Below are 15,441 nucleotides of genomic sequence, written 5' to 3' on the forward strand. Positions count from 1 at the left end.
ATTTAATGTCTTCTAAGAACACTTTTGTATGATTCCCATTAACATCTAGAAATAACTCATCTTGTAATCCATCTTGAAAGATGATATGAAATTCCTTCTTTATTTAATTGCAAAAGTTTTCTCCTACTATCATGCCATAGTTAAGCATGCCTTGGTATAGAAATAAACGTTTTCATTTGTTAGCACTTCAAAACTGTCAGTTACCAAACTTTTTCCTATGTTTTATTAATATTGTTTATCACTAATTCTGTTCCAATAATTTTAATAGTGTAGGAAGTGAATGCTAATTGGATATGTGTAGACAAATTCAAAAGAAGAAAAGCTGATGCAAAGAAGACAGAAGTAAATTAAAATCAACGATAGTGCCATTTAAAACTTTTCTGAAAATCGTTCCCTGCTCTGAAATTGTATGATGAGGAAAATTCAACTAAATAGCAACTAGTGAGTCCAACATACTTGTAAAAATTCAAGGTTCTTGTGCTGGATAGCTTCAGTGTCAACTTGACACACCTGGGTTGAGGGATCCTCAACTGGGGAATTTCATCTATTGGACTGGCCTGTGGCCATGTCTGAGGGGCATCTTCTTGATGAGTGCTTTGGGAGGGACCACCAGCTCACTGTGGGTGATACCACCCCTGGGCCTGTGTTGCATAAGAAAGCAGGCTGAGCAGGGGCCAGGGGAGAAGCCAGTAAGCAGAATTCCTCCATGGCCTGTGCTCCAGCTCCTGCCTCCAGGTTCCTGCCCTGAGTTCCTATCTTGGGCTCGCAGACGAACTGTGATCCGGGATATGTAAGCTAAATAAATTTACCCTTTCCTCCCCAAGTTGGTAGTGGTCAGAGTATTTTGTCACAGCAATGAAGAACAAACTAGGACAGTCCTTTTTCCACAAGGAACATGAAGTAGGGCTGATGAGAGGCTCCCAAGTGCTGTGATAATGTTGCCCGGGGAGATTTTTAGTAACAGGGGACTGGGAGCACTTCCAAATTCTAAAGATTTCAAATTTGTTCCAGGTCTAAAGAATGAGAAGCGTTTCTTCAGATACCACACTCAATCTTATGGTTATGGTAAATCCACTTTCTCCTCTCAGAAAGGAAATTTATTCAATAAATTTCTGCATCTTATTTCACTCTCTAAATCTGCTGAGAAAAACATAAGCAAAACTGTAAAACATAAAACAAGTCTTTCAAATTTTGCTGGTAGATTCACCATGAAAAAGATTGCTCTTGCCAGGCATGGTGGCTCTTGCCTGTAATCCTAACACTCAGGAGGACTGCAGGTTCCAAGCCAGCTAAGTGACAAATCAATCTCATTAAACCAATCTCTGTAGATGTATTTCAGTGATAGGAGTGCTTGACTAGCAGGCAGAAGTGACTAAAATTGTTTATTTAAATAAACGAATAGCTCTTTGTGCAGCAGCCAAGCACACAATTCCATAGTGTTTATTTACTCACATTGAACTTTACCATCCTGGTGGGAGTAGTTCTGAAGATTTCAGTTTTAAATATGAGGTTGAATAGAAGGAAAAGCAAATAGGTAAAGAGATTTGAGGGATAGCAGAACATAGCAACATGGAAGTGCTCTTTGAGGACAGGGCTAATGACTTAAGAATCACACACAAGGAGATTTCTTCTGAATCTTTTACATGAAGGGAAATCTTTTAACTTTCATGAAATGGAAATGAAGGAGCACAAAATCCACTATACAGCCATCAACAAATGTAAGACATTTATTCTGATTTTAACCAAAGCATGTTTATTATTTTCTTTTTGATATATTTCTTAAAAATCTATTAGCATTGCTTTGTCTAAGGAGTAATATGATTACAATAAAGGACACTGTACAATTTGGAATTTTTAAATTTTAAATTTATTTTTATGCTGATAAGTGTTTTGTCTGCCTGCATGTAAGTGCACCCACACTGTACATGGCCCTTGGAGGACAGAAGATGGCACCAGAGTCTCTTGAAATGTAAATACAGATGGTTGTTAGCCACCATGTGGGTGGAAACTGAATCTGAGTCCTCTGCAAGAGTTGCCATTTTTCTTAACCTTTGAGCCATCTCTCCATCCCCCAGAACATGCTTATTTTGTGATAATGTTTTACTCTATAGACATATTCTCTATCTTGAGACTCGGGAGGATTTAAAAGATCTCCATGAGCATTTGAATGGCAACATTTTTCTTTGATGCATAAGACCTTGTTCAATTTAAATGAGCTCTTATGTTAAGACTATTCCATAATTGAGATTGTGTTCATATTTAAAACATAGTAAGACATAATAGGATATATAGGTAGTGCTTATTATATCCCCTTTCTTAGAATTCATCAAATGGTCCCCATGAAATTTTTAGTCCCTTCAGAAGAGTCTTCTCAAAGTTTGCTTTTTTCTACTTCCTTCATTTCTCTCTGAGTAAACTTGCACTGTCATCTTCCTAGCAAAGATGATTCAATTTCTCACAACAATCACATTAGAAATATTTCTACCAATGGCTATATTGCTGCTTTTTCTGCTAAAAAGTAGATTTGCTAATAAATCCAATTGCTCATGATAACACCAAAATTTATTATGGAAAATAATATTTTTTTCATAGAAATATACCTATAGTTATGATTATTACAGGTAAATTAAATTATGTATAGTTATAAAACATGAGAACAATAATTATTTGGTTTGTGAATAGTAATTAATTTCTTATAGTTTCAAATACACTAGCAGATTGCTCATCACTTACATGCAAAAAGAAAACAGAAAGAGTAGTAATAATGTTAGCATGTCATAACAAATTTGTGTACTTGAAAATAAAATTTAAACAGACTAAATTTTAAATTTTATTTTCAAGTACATTAAAGAAATGCTTTTAATAATTTTGGTTAACTACTCATATGAACTCATAGCAATGGTGACAGTATGCACAAGTCCCATGAAGGCCCAAACCGGAAGAAATCCCAGCACAGACTTTAGGAAGTAAGTAAGCTCCAGCAACAGATGTCTACTGGAAGGGGCAGAGACAGTCTCTTTCAAGCATGGGACTCTTGGTAGGTTAAGAGGGCTCCTGTGGATGGACTTACACTGAAGACACACGTTAGACTCTCTGGCCCTTAATATGCATATGAGTACATTAAATTGAGTGGGGGGAGGGGAGCATAAGGATAGGTATGGATGGGGAAGGGATCTAAACAACATCAAATTGTATGAAAAATCGCAAAAATTCAGTTAAAAAAATTAAACAGACTTTACAAAAATAAACTGCACCCTTCTCTAATGATGTTTCATAGTTCTCTTGTTACTTAATAACAAAAGAATATAAGCAGATGATGTGCACAGGAGACTGAAATACTCAAACAAGGAGCTAAAGGTAAATTTAGATCATTCCCTAAGCATAACACAGATTTGCTGGGGTAATTGACAGATGAAATGAGAGCTTCTATTCTGTTATTGTCAACAATGAGAAAGTTACATTCAAATCATAGGATTAAACAGCTACAGTAGAAAAGCCTAGAGAATGCTGATGAGTGTTGACACTGGCTTGATTTTTTTTTTGTTATCCTCAACTGATACTGATGGTGGGTTGATTCACCATGAAAATGAAATGACCCAGACTTCTTTGAGTCTTTATACTCTAGATTGAGGATTAATATGTATCAACCCAGTAGCAAGGAGGACACACTATTTTTCTATTGCTGGGTAATACTTGCTGAAAATTTAACAATAGCCATTTATTTTATTATTTTATTTTATTAATATTTTATTTTATGTGTATGAGGGTATTGCTTGCATGTGGGTAGGTGCACCATGTCATGTAATGCAGGCGAAGTCAAAGGAGGGTATCAGATCCCTTGGAACTGGAGTTTAGGAAGGTTGTTAGCCGCCATGTGGGTGCTGGTGCTTGAGCCTGGGTCCTCTGCAAGAGCAGTCAATACTTTTAACCACTGACCCATCTCTCCAGCTCCACAATAGCCATATATTAACTCACAATTCTCAACAGGAGGCATCCCTGGTTTTCTCATGGGCTTTTTGTAAACCTGAAATCAAAATCTGTTGAGATTGGGCTCTAGTCTGGAAGCTCTAGCAAAATGACACCTCCATGCTTATTCTGCTCTTAAATAAATTCAGTTCCTTGAAGCTTTAGGTTCTGTTCCTCTCACAGCCTTTAGCTCAGGACTGGTCGATGCTGTCTAGGGATGCAGGAGTGGGCTCCTTTTCTGTCAACTAAAAAGTTAAAAGGCAGGTGAACGGTGCTGGAAAGGTGGGGGCATCTAGGCATAGCCACAACACGATAACAAAGAAATTGGGGTCCTTTCTTGTAGTACTTAGTCTAAGAATTACATGAAGTCTAATGAAAAAACAAAAACAAAAAACAACTTAAGAATGGGCTCAAATTCTAAATTTATTAGTGTTTAAAATAAAAAGCTGTAAAGCATGCCGCTGCTAGTAGGAGGAGAATAGAGAACGTAAACCTTCGTGGAGGTCAGCCACATGACGGCAAACAGCCACACTGCAGGGAGGGGAGCTTCAGAAGTAGTAAGGGAGTATTAGAGTCGATAAAAGAAAAATTCCAGGACAGGCAGTCTACAAATCTCGCAGCTGCCAAAGAGGAGGAAAGAGAAAAGGGGGAAAAAAAAGACGAAAAAGCCATGGCATTTGAAGTAAGCTTACATGGAAATGAGAAAAATTGTGAGGGAGAAAGCCTTAGAGAAAGAGCGAGGGAGCCAAAGTACCCTGAAACTCATTCTTGAGCTCTGACCAGCATCTAAAAGAAAAAGATAGACAAGAAACTGAAGAGTTATGTCCTTCTGAGTCACGATTCAGAAAGGCAAGCAGACAGGCTGAACCTTGCAACGGCTCTTTTGCACTGCCTAAGGGAAGGAATTCTGGGAAAGAAAACTACAATATCTTAGGGTAAACCTGCTTTCCGAAGGGTGACCCCTAGCCAGCTCCCTGACCAGCCCAGCTGGATTAACTAGTTTTGAAAATATTTGTTTATTTTATGTGTATGAATGTTTTGCCTGCATGTATGTAATTGCACTATGTGTGTAATACTCATGGTGGTCAGAAGAGGTGTCAGATCCCCTGGAACTGAAGTTAGCCTGACTGTTGTTAGCTGCCATGTGGATGCTGGGAACTAAACCCGGGTCTCTGAAAGAGCAGCCATTGCTCTTAACCTCTGAGCCATCTCTCCAGTCCTACTGAATTAATTCTTGAGAGGGGACAAGGATATGCCTCCACCTAGAGGTAGACTCCATTTTTTTTCCAATACCATGTTCACTTTAAATTTCAGTTATATTCACTACTAAAGCCTGTCTCTCTCCATCACTAACTCAGAAAAAAGTGTGTCTTTTTTCTTGGACATTAACCAGAGTATCTTTCTGAGTTCTTGCTCAGGCCAAATGGAGAACAATCCCAGTTTTAGGTGGAGTTAAAATAGGTATCTTCCTACTTTCTGTTCATCTGTGTTGAATAATACCACAGCTACTCATGGACACTAAATGCACCACATTTTAAGTATGAGGGATCGTGCAGGGTATCATTTTGAAATCTGCTTATCAACTAAATTATGAGTCTGAATGCTCTCATTCCATCTTGGTTCTTTTGACTGGTAGTTGTTTAAGAAACCCCTTTACTCGTTCTATAGTCTTACTCATATAATTGGTATAATACTGTTGTTTTGCGTTTATCCTTAGTAATGGTCTAGGATACCTCTATAATGATTATAAGAATAAATACACAAACTGGGAAAAGGATGGTATGATCAAACGTTTCGGAGTAAGACTGCCTTGAAATAAGGGTCCGATGTGATTAATTTGTTTTTTCCCCCAGTGCATGTCATTTATGACCATCCCTATAGATCTTAGTCCTAAAATCAAAAAAGAAATTTGGTTAAAATTCAGTCCCTAAGCATTAATATGAAAATCGATTCATCTACTGCATCTGGAGAGACACTGGTCTTCACTACACTGCTAGAAAAATCAGCTGCTGGACTCATTCAGAAAAGTACATCCATTCTGTAGTAGTTTGAATGAAGTGACCCCCTTCAGTGTCAAACCTTTGAACACTTGGTCAATTGATGGTGCTGTCTGGGGAGGATGGTGCCTTGCTGGAGGAAGCAGTTCAGTTGGGAGAGAGGTGGACTTTCAGAGTTCAAAGCAGTATCCCATCTCTAGTATGCCTGTCTCTGCCACCAGTACCTGCTTAGAGATGTGAGTGGACAGCTTTCTGCTCTGGCTACCTCTTCTTCCATGCCTTCCCAGCTAGATGGACTTTTATCCTTCTGGAACCATAAGGTCAATAAAATGTTCCTTCTATAAATTGCATCCTGATGTATTATCACAACAGAAGTAACTGAAACAATTTTGAAAGATTGAAATTAAAGTTTCAAGGCTAAGAATAAATTTATGTGACATTTTATCTATCTACTAGATTTATGTGATCACCTAAATATGATGGGAGTCTGCTGGTAAATTCAGATTGAGCCAGACAAGAAAAATTAGCCAGATCTAGAGCCTCATCATTTTGACCATATAAAATACATTTCTATAAAATCTTCCAGAGTTATTAAGTATTTTTTCCAGAATCATCCCTTAATTTTACAGAACTTATTCCTGGCCTGAGCAAAACATACACTCTTTTGGTAGTTTGATATCAACCATTTTAAGAGAAAATAATGTCCACACTGTACTGAACCCAGATCAACTCTGCTTTACTGTCTGCAATCCATACCCCCTACTGTGGTTATAACCTGAGGGACTTTAAAATCCAGAGATTTATAATCAGAAAGCTGTTGTGTTCAATTCCGTAGCCATCTGTGACTTATAATGAAGTCTGATTTGATTAGCTGGTCAAACATCCTAGGGACTGATAACTTGTTACCTGTTGAGAATCAGCCATAGTGCTGATTTCTAAAATCTGGGGATTCAGTAATACAAACATGAATCAAAAGCAATTACTCTTGGATTGCCTACTGCCAAACTACATGCACCTGTACTGTGCCTTCTTTTTATCTACATTGAGTTCATACTTTTCAGAATGTACTTCTTAGTACCAGAGTGGATATTATCCAGGCATTTGGGTCAAATAACTCATCCTATCCTAGCATATGATTATTTTTCTTTAGCCCTGTTGCCTTATTTCGTTTTTAAATTATTTACTTTTTTACACAGGGTCCTGCTCTGTAGCCCTGACAAGCCTGGAACTCACTATCCAGGACAGAATCACTTTGAATTCCTAGCACTCCTTGTGACTCAGGCTCAGAGCAGTGGGATTGTGGGCAGGCAGGACCATACCTGGGCTACTTCTATCACTATTAAACAAATTATCCTAATTCTTGTCTGGAAAAGTGCACAGAATTGAAATGGAGAGAACAATAATGACAAAGGGGCATAAAAAGTTACCCTCTGTTATTTACCCAGATAAAGAATATTGAAATATGATTTTGTTTTGTTCTTTGCAAGGGTGTTTAATTTCTTTTGTATTGATTTTTTTGTGTATTTCATATAGAACATCTCAAACAATCTTAATCATTATACCCCAATCCCCACCGGCACCTTCCCAGAGCAACCCCCCCGCCCACTGGAGCCCATATACTCTGTCATACCTGTTCCTGCTCACGGTGTTGTCAGTGTCCCCAGCTGTTCCCCAGTGCGAGTCCATCTGCTGAGTCTAGTCAGCCTATCTAGAGTCCCTTGTTAAGAAAATCAGCTCTTCTAATATAAGCAATAAAACAGATTTAAGTTGCTAAGATGGACTAGACTTCTTCATCGATACTTTCAATGCTATACTACCCTAGAATTAGAATCAAAATGTATGGCCCGTATAGATTGGAATCAAGACACTGAAATCTTTGCTAGTATTTCTCAAAATATCTTCCACAGTCTTATCTGTGGAAATAAATACCTAAACTGTTTATTAAGCTCATTTAATTTAAATACATTGGTACTGTGTATATTCAGTGAGCAGTGTTTGACTTGATCTAGCTAGCTTCCTAGGTAAATTTTTCTGCTTATTGTTTAGGGCAGTATTGACAAAATTCAATAGCCTTGCAATAAAATAATAGACTTGAATATGCAAGTGTTTCATAATGTGTAATCAATTAATTTTGTATTCTATTATAAATGCCAAGCACAAATATTAAAGATATTCAGCTTCTTAAATACATTTTCTTTTATTTGGAGCAGTTGTCTGTGATTTATTATAAAGAAATCATATAGAAATAGGAGAGTATTATATTGATACTGTGAATAGGAAATGAAAGCTCCTAGCTCTAGCTTGAGTCATGGAATAAAAATTTCTGGGTTCATCAAAGTTCAAATACTTATATCCACTGCTGAGTGACTATCATGAGCAGTCAATCTCAGCCTGGATTTCTTTACTTTTCCTTTCTGTTTGTTGTTGTTATTTTAAAATCACACAACGTGTATGTTCCAATGCTGAGACTAGGGACAGGCCTGTCTATGAGGATTAAGTCAACCTAATTACAGGCAGAGCTGAGATGGGAGGTACATTTTATTGAAGGCATCATAGAGATAGGCTAGGAATACACAGAATCATTATACTTTAGTTTGCTCAGAGACATAAAATATATCCACAGAACAAGTGGTGTAGCCTGAGCAGTTACATAAATCATGTTCATCTAACAAGCTTCAAACAAGGGGAAACCAGTCCCTTGTTTTGCCTCTAAAGACTTTTTCTGTCTCTTGGTTGAACTGTCTCTTCCCAGGCAAAGTTGACATCAGGCTTCCCAATAACATTAATCTCCAATTGTTAGGTAAAGGAGGTGAATTCAGTGAAGGCATTAATTGTGTTCCTGGGGATCTGGAGGGCTAGTGAGTAGCAATGCATACACAGCAGTGCTGAGTGAGGCAGACATAAAGAAGATAAACAATGGTGAGGCATATTCCATCCGACAAACACATTTTCAAGTTCCTGCAACCACAGAGGCCCAGTGGAAGAACTGGCAAGAAAAACACAACCTAAAAAAATAAAACCTATTCACAATTACAATGTTTGTTGAGACAAAGTAATTACAGAACTATCAGGCCCAATTACAAAGCACACAGAGTCAATTGTCATACAGTATTTAGAAAGCCAAGCAGAGAAGCAATTTGACCAGCATCCTTCCATTCAACATCCCAGCTCAGGGGCCCCTTGCTTCTTGTTTGCAAAAGTCAGACAATCCACTCTGTAATTGTGTTGTTTGTTCACTATGTCCTTAAACATTTACCACAGGGAATGAATTTCTCTACCAGTTCATTTCTTGTTACCCAGAAAATGGTATTTGCCTGATCTTATCACAAGTATTTTACATTCCTTTGTAACTCCATTAACTTCCTTTGCGTAAAATTGACATAAGGCATGCAGATGTCAATGTAAAGTTGCTTAAAGTTTTGCTATATTATCTTATGGTTTGGCAGGGAAATGTTCCCCATAGGCCTATGTATTTGGTTATTTGGTCCTCTGATGCCACCATCAGAGGGACTTGATAGAGATGCCATCATTTTGGGACTTGATAGAGATGTTGAACATGGAATCACACTGGTAGATAAACGACCAAAAGGATAGAATTAAAGCATGCCCTTGCCTGCACCTAAGGTTTCTGCTTCCTGGTTCACAGTGATTTTAATAATTCTAGCCACATGTTCCGGTGACTATGAATTCCATCTTGACTTCACTACCAGGATGGGCAACACCAGTTAAAATAAATTCTTCATTCTTGTCAAGTACTTGCTGACAATGATAGGCTGACTAGACTCCAGTGGATGAACTCACACTGAGGGAAATCTTGGGGAGACAAATTTGACTTGTTAGGCCTTAACATATAAGACAGAATGCATGAAATCCATTGGGGGGGAGTATGGGGGGGATATACGGATGGGGGAGGGGCATCTAAATATTATGATTTATTATATGAAACACACAAAAATTAAATAAAATATGCACTGAAATGATCACAAGTAACTAATATACATATTCTGGAAATTCCTTATTGTATGCATATTTTGAAACGTTGTGAACATAAGTTGAAAGTGATATTACATTTAATTTCAAGGTTGCAAGGCCATCTGTGCAGTGGTTTCAATAAGAATGCCCCTGAGAGGCTCAAGTATTTGAACTGTTGGTCATTGGTGGCTGGTTTACAGAAAGTCATGGATCCTTTAGGAAGTGTAGACTCCCTGAAGGAAGTACTTCACTAGGTGCAGGCTTTGAGAGTCTATGATCTTGTCCTGGTACCAGTTCCTCTTTTTGCTTCCTGTTTGTGAATGGAGATGTGATCTCCCAGCTTCCAGTTCCTGCTGCCGTCTGGCGTGTCTCCCCACCATGATGGACTCTTATCCCTCTGGAATCACGAGCCAAATAAACCCTTTCTTCTCTCATAAATTGTCTTGGTCATGGTGTTTTTCCACAGCTACAGAAGAGTTAATACAATCCCCATGCCCAAAACACATATAAATTTTTGAGCTGCAATCTCAAAGATAGATCTACATGTGGGGTAACAGTTTATCAGATTATTTTTATTCTGCTAGCTACATGCAAAACAGGTAATAGCAATAGTTCAAAGGAATATAAGGAAATATTACAATCATTTTATTTGTAACAACAGAATTACAATTATCATCTACGCTGCTACAAAAGTCTCCACATATGTTATATAAAGTGATTTTGGGGCAGTATACTCTTATCAGGTGGACAAATAGTAAATATTTTAGAAGCATTTCCATAAATTCTCAGAAAGAAATATGGTAGTAGTAATTCAAATCTATTTGTATAATTCTAATATCAATTTTCAAACTTTAAAAAAATTTTTATGTTTTCAAGTAGTGTGTACATTTACATGTATATTTTCATGTGTGGAGGCACATGTGTATGTGCATGCATGTGAAGGCCTGTGGTTGATTTTGGGAATCGGGAATCATCCTTCATTACTCCTCCAACCTGTTCATTGAGGCAAGTATTCTCAATCAAATCCAGAGCTCACTGATATGGATTAATGTCTCTAGTCATCTTACTCTGAGGATGCTTTGTATCCACTTATAGACTGGACTCACAGATGGTTACCCCAGCCACCCAGCATTTCATGTGAGCTCTAGGGATCCACGATTACAGGGTAAGCACTTTAACCAATGAGACATTTCCAAATCAGTCACACAAGAAAATTTCAACTTTTTGTTGAAATCAGTTTTAATGGTATCCTGCAGTCACCTGCTGCTCCTCTGTTCTCGTGGGTGCCGCTCCTTTGTTCTCATGGGCATCGAGGCTGCTCCTTCGCTTACCCTGGTCTGAGGCCACTCTTCTGCTCGCCCAGTGCTGAGGCAGCTCTTCTGCTTGCCTTGTGCTGCCTCCTGTTGTTGCTGTTCTGCCCAGTCCCGGACCCCAGGGCTGGTGAGGAGACTCTGTCAGAAAAGCTGCATTCAGACACAAGAGACACAGGTTCAGTGACACAGATCTGGTTTATGGCAGGAAGGCACAAGCTTATATATGGGTAGTACAACAAGTAGTATACCTTATTAGCATAACAGACTTCGTATCCTATTAGCCTAATAAACTTAATGTCCTATCACAGAATAGCAGGTAGGATTCTTCATTAGCATAATGGGTTTCATTACAGGGCCTGGATTCCTGGAAACCACGTGACCCTGACTGTTGCAATATCTAAGTGCTGCATTTTGAATTCCAAGGGTGGTGATTAGGCAGTGGCAAGCTCTAGGCATCAGTCTCATGATCTGCCAATGGGAACAAATGTTACAAGGCATTCTCTGTGGCTCCAGTGGTCTGGAAGTTGCCTCAGGCCTGCTATACAGGCTGTCAATAAAACTTTTACCCTAGGCTCAAGCCTGTCTCCCACATCTCCCCCTTTTTTCTCATTTTTAAAGGTGAGGTGTAATTTAGAATATATAGCATATTGAATGGCTAAGGGGGTCACTGTATTAAGAGCTCCATCTCTCAAGATGATGAGCTTCCTTAAGGGAAGGTTGTGCCAACTCCATGCCAACCAGTGGGAGTTGAGATTCTTTGCCTCGGCATTGTTGTCCCCACCTCAGGGATCACCCAGCATAATGGACTCTGCCTGTCTTAGGTTGTCCCGTCTGTTGGGATCTTACCTATCATTGACTACCAGCCCTCAAAGGCTGGGTCCCTTTGTGTAGCTTGGCAGAAGGAGAGGAGGTATATCCAGTATTGGCTTGTGTAAAGGCCTCCTCAGAGGTCAAGAATTTGTTGAAACCTGTTGGAGGCCAATTATAGGTTGGTAAGGGCAAGGAACAGTGGGTCCTTGTTTGCAGAGATGTGCTGACAAGATCTGGAGGTGGGGCAACAGCTAACTGAACTAGCCTTAACAAAATTAACAATGCAGAGTCCAAAAATTAGGAGATACCAGTAATGGCTATAGTCTCTGCTTGTGAAGTGAGATACTCAAGGTTGTCCCAGGTTATCGGGTGTGCAGTTGGAGCCAGTCGCTTTCTTGGTCTGTGATGCCAGGTCGGTCTCTCGGTGGGTGAGAGGTGCATTGCTTCCTCCAGGGTCAGGGCTGCCATCTCCAGGGTCGGTGGTTGTGGAGGGAGGGTTTTCATTGAAGGCAACTCTGATGTTCCTGGCTGGGATCCAAATGGGGGCTAGAACATTATCTGGAAAGACACAAGCATAGCCTCACCCTTGCGTTAACAACAGGTGTGGGCCCTTCCATTTGCTGGTGGGAGGACCAGTGACTCTGGGTCACAGCCATATAGAAGACAGGAGGTTTGAACTAGCTTAAAGGCTATAATTGCCAAGGCCACAATTACAGGAGTGACCATATGTAATTAACTCCAAGAAGAGTAGACCCATATTAATGGTCCCTATGCCTGGGCTTGTGGGGCTTCAAAATTGCCATGCCCTACCAAGGTGTCAAACCCAATGTTTTGAACATTGGCATCTATTGCACTCTGACTGTTGTTTGCATTCGTTCTGATAAGCAGCCTTCCATAAGAGAAAATCACCTCCCTGTAGACAAGCATGGGCAATATTCTGCCCATCTTAGGGAGTGTTGGCTGCATGCCTGATTGTATCTAATAGCTGACCAAACCAAGGGGAATGAATGTCATCCTCAATGGCTGCCTTATGCAGCTTTTTTAAAGTATCATGAGAATATGGATTCCAGATGTTAGGGTTCTATAGTCCCTGATTGATGGTAACCGGGAAAAACTGTGGAAAAATCACCCATTGTATCATAGGAGAATGGCCTAGGTGGGAGGGGCTTCCAGTCCTCTTCTGGAAGGGATGGGTAGATGGACTTGGAGGGAACTTCTTTAGAGCTAGTGCAAGATGGTTGAAAGTAGCCATCACCCTGTAATGGCAGAGCGGAGGCTGCCTTAACTTCCCACTTTTCATCAACGCCAATACAAGATGGTGGAGGGTAGCCACTGCCCCATAATAGTGGGGCAGGGGCGATCTTGACTTCTTGTTTTTCATCAAGGGGACCCTCAGACCCTAATTACTCATTTTTTACTTCATTATCAGGACAGCCATCATTTCCGTATCAGAAGAGAAATCAGTTAGTTTGGTTTTGACTGGAAACACCTGGGATAAGCCATTCCTACTATCCTGATGCTTTATTTGTTTATTTTTTTTAGTATGAGATTATTCTGCTCAGGGGCTTCGGGGGGAACTCCCTGATGTGAGGCCAGAATGGCAATCACAATGGGGTAGTAGGGCCCAGATAATGGATGCCCCTCCCTGACTTCTCTCTTTCTGGCCATGAATAGCCCATGAGCCCATTGCTCCAGATCCCAACAGCAGGAATCCGTAAACCAAGGAGCAAGAGCTAGCACTTCATCTAATACCTTAGTTACTTCCTTCTCTGTTACCCTAATTTGCCTACTACTGAGGAAAGAAACCAGTGCAGCAGCATGGGGGCCAGCAGGAGCTGGATGACTATTCTCCCTACTGGAGGTCACTCACCCTGCAAGACATACCCAGAAGGACTCAGGAGCCATTTAAGAAGACACTCAGCAGAGACAGGAATGACACGCCAAACTGAAGACTGCAAGCCAGAAGAATGAAAGCAGAGAGCACCCACAGAATGATTACTGGCAAAAAGGGCACAGACTGCCCAAAGTGTTACAGCCTCGCGGGGTCGGGCTTTACGTGCCCCACGTTGGGTACCAGCTGCGGTCACTGCCAGTGGTGGCCGCTCCTCCATTCTCATGGGTGCTGCTCTTTCGTTCTCACAGGCATCAAGTATGCTCCTCCGCTCACCCTGGGCTGAGGCCGCTCTTCTGCCTGCCCTGGGCTGAGGCCACTCTTCTGCTCACCTTGTGCTGCCTCCTGCCATTGTTGCTCTTGCCCGGTCCCAGACCGCAGGCCTGGTGAGGATACTGTGTCAGTGGAACCACATTCAGACACAGGAGACCAGGTTCAGTGACACAGGTCTGGTTTATTACAGGAAGGCACAAACTTATATAGGGTTAGTGGTCCAATCACAGCACAGCAAGTAGGATACCTTATTAGCATAACAGACTTAATGTCCTATCACAGAATAGCAGGTAGAATGCCTCATTAGCATAATGGGTTTCAGATTACAGAGCCTGGATTCCTGGAAACCACGTGACCCTGACTGTTGCAATATCTAAGTGCTGCAATTTTGAATTCCAAGGGTGTTGATTAGAGAGTGGTGAGCTCTAGGCATCAGTCTCATGATCTGCTGATGGGAGCAAATGTCACAAGGCATTCCTTATGGCTCCAGCTGTATGGCTTTCAATAAGACTTTCACCCTAGGTTAAAGCCTGTCTCCCACAGTAACCCGATACTATAGTCCTAAACAAAGGAAGCATAAAAACAATTCGTATAAAGTATTTGTGATGGATAATTCTGAGTATCAACTTGACTGGATCTGGGATTAACTGAACTGAGAGACACCTTCTTGATTTGGTCATCTGAAGCTGGAAGACACATCCTAAATGTGGGTGTTATCTTCTGATTGCAGCCCATCAAAAAGGTCATGGCAGAGGAGAGCACTTGCTTTTTGCTGTTTGCCTCTGTCTCTCTGATGAGTTCATCTTGTTGCTGTAGACTGAAGACTAGCTGATCTTTGGAATTCATCAGACCTTCAGCACTAGATTGGGACTACTGAGACATCCAGCCTCATGGACTGAGTGACTATGGATTCTCAGACTCTCCAGTGTGGTGCAGCGATTGTTGGACTCTCAGACTCTATCCTGTGATATATATATATGTATATATTCATTATATTTGTTCTGTTTCTTTAGAGAACCCTAATACAGTATTATACATATGTTTCTAATTAATTTCAATATTTTTTTTAATTAATTGTGGATTCATTGAAGTAATATTGGGTTTCTCTTTTCTTAGTTTCTCATTTTTTTTTCTAATTTCATTTTCAAAATTTGTTGAAATTTTATTACTTTTATTCAATGCATTGTGATCACATTTCTCTCTCCCTTCAATGTTGTTG

The sequence above is a fragment of the Nannospalax galili genome, unplaced genomic scaffold (genome assembly GCF_000622305.1).
Source record: "Nannospalax galili isolate Female #2095 unplaced genomic scaffold, S.galili_v1.0 scaffold937, whole genome shotgun sequence".
NCBI lineage: Eukaryota > Metazoa > Chordata > Mammalia > Rodentia > Spalacidae > Nannospalax > Nannospalax galili.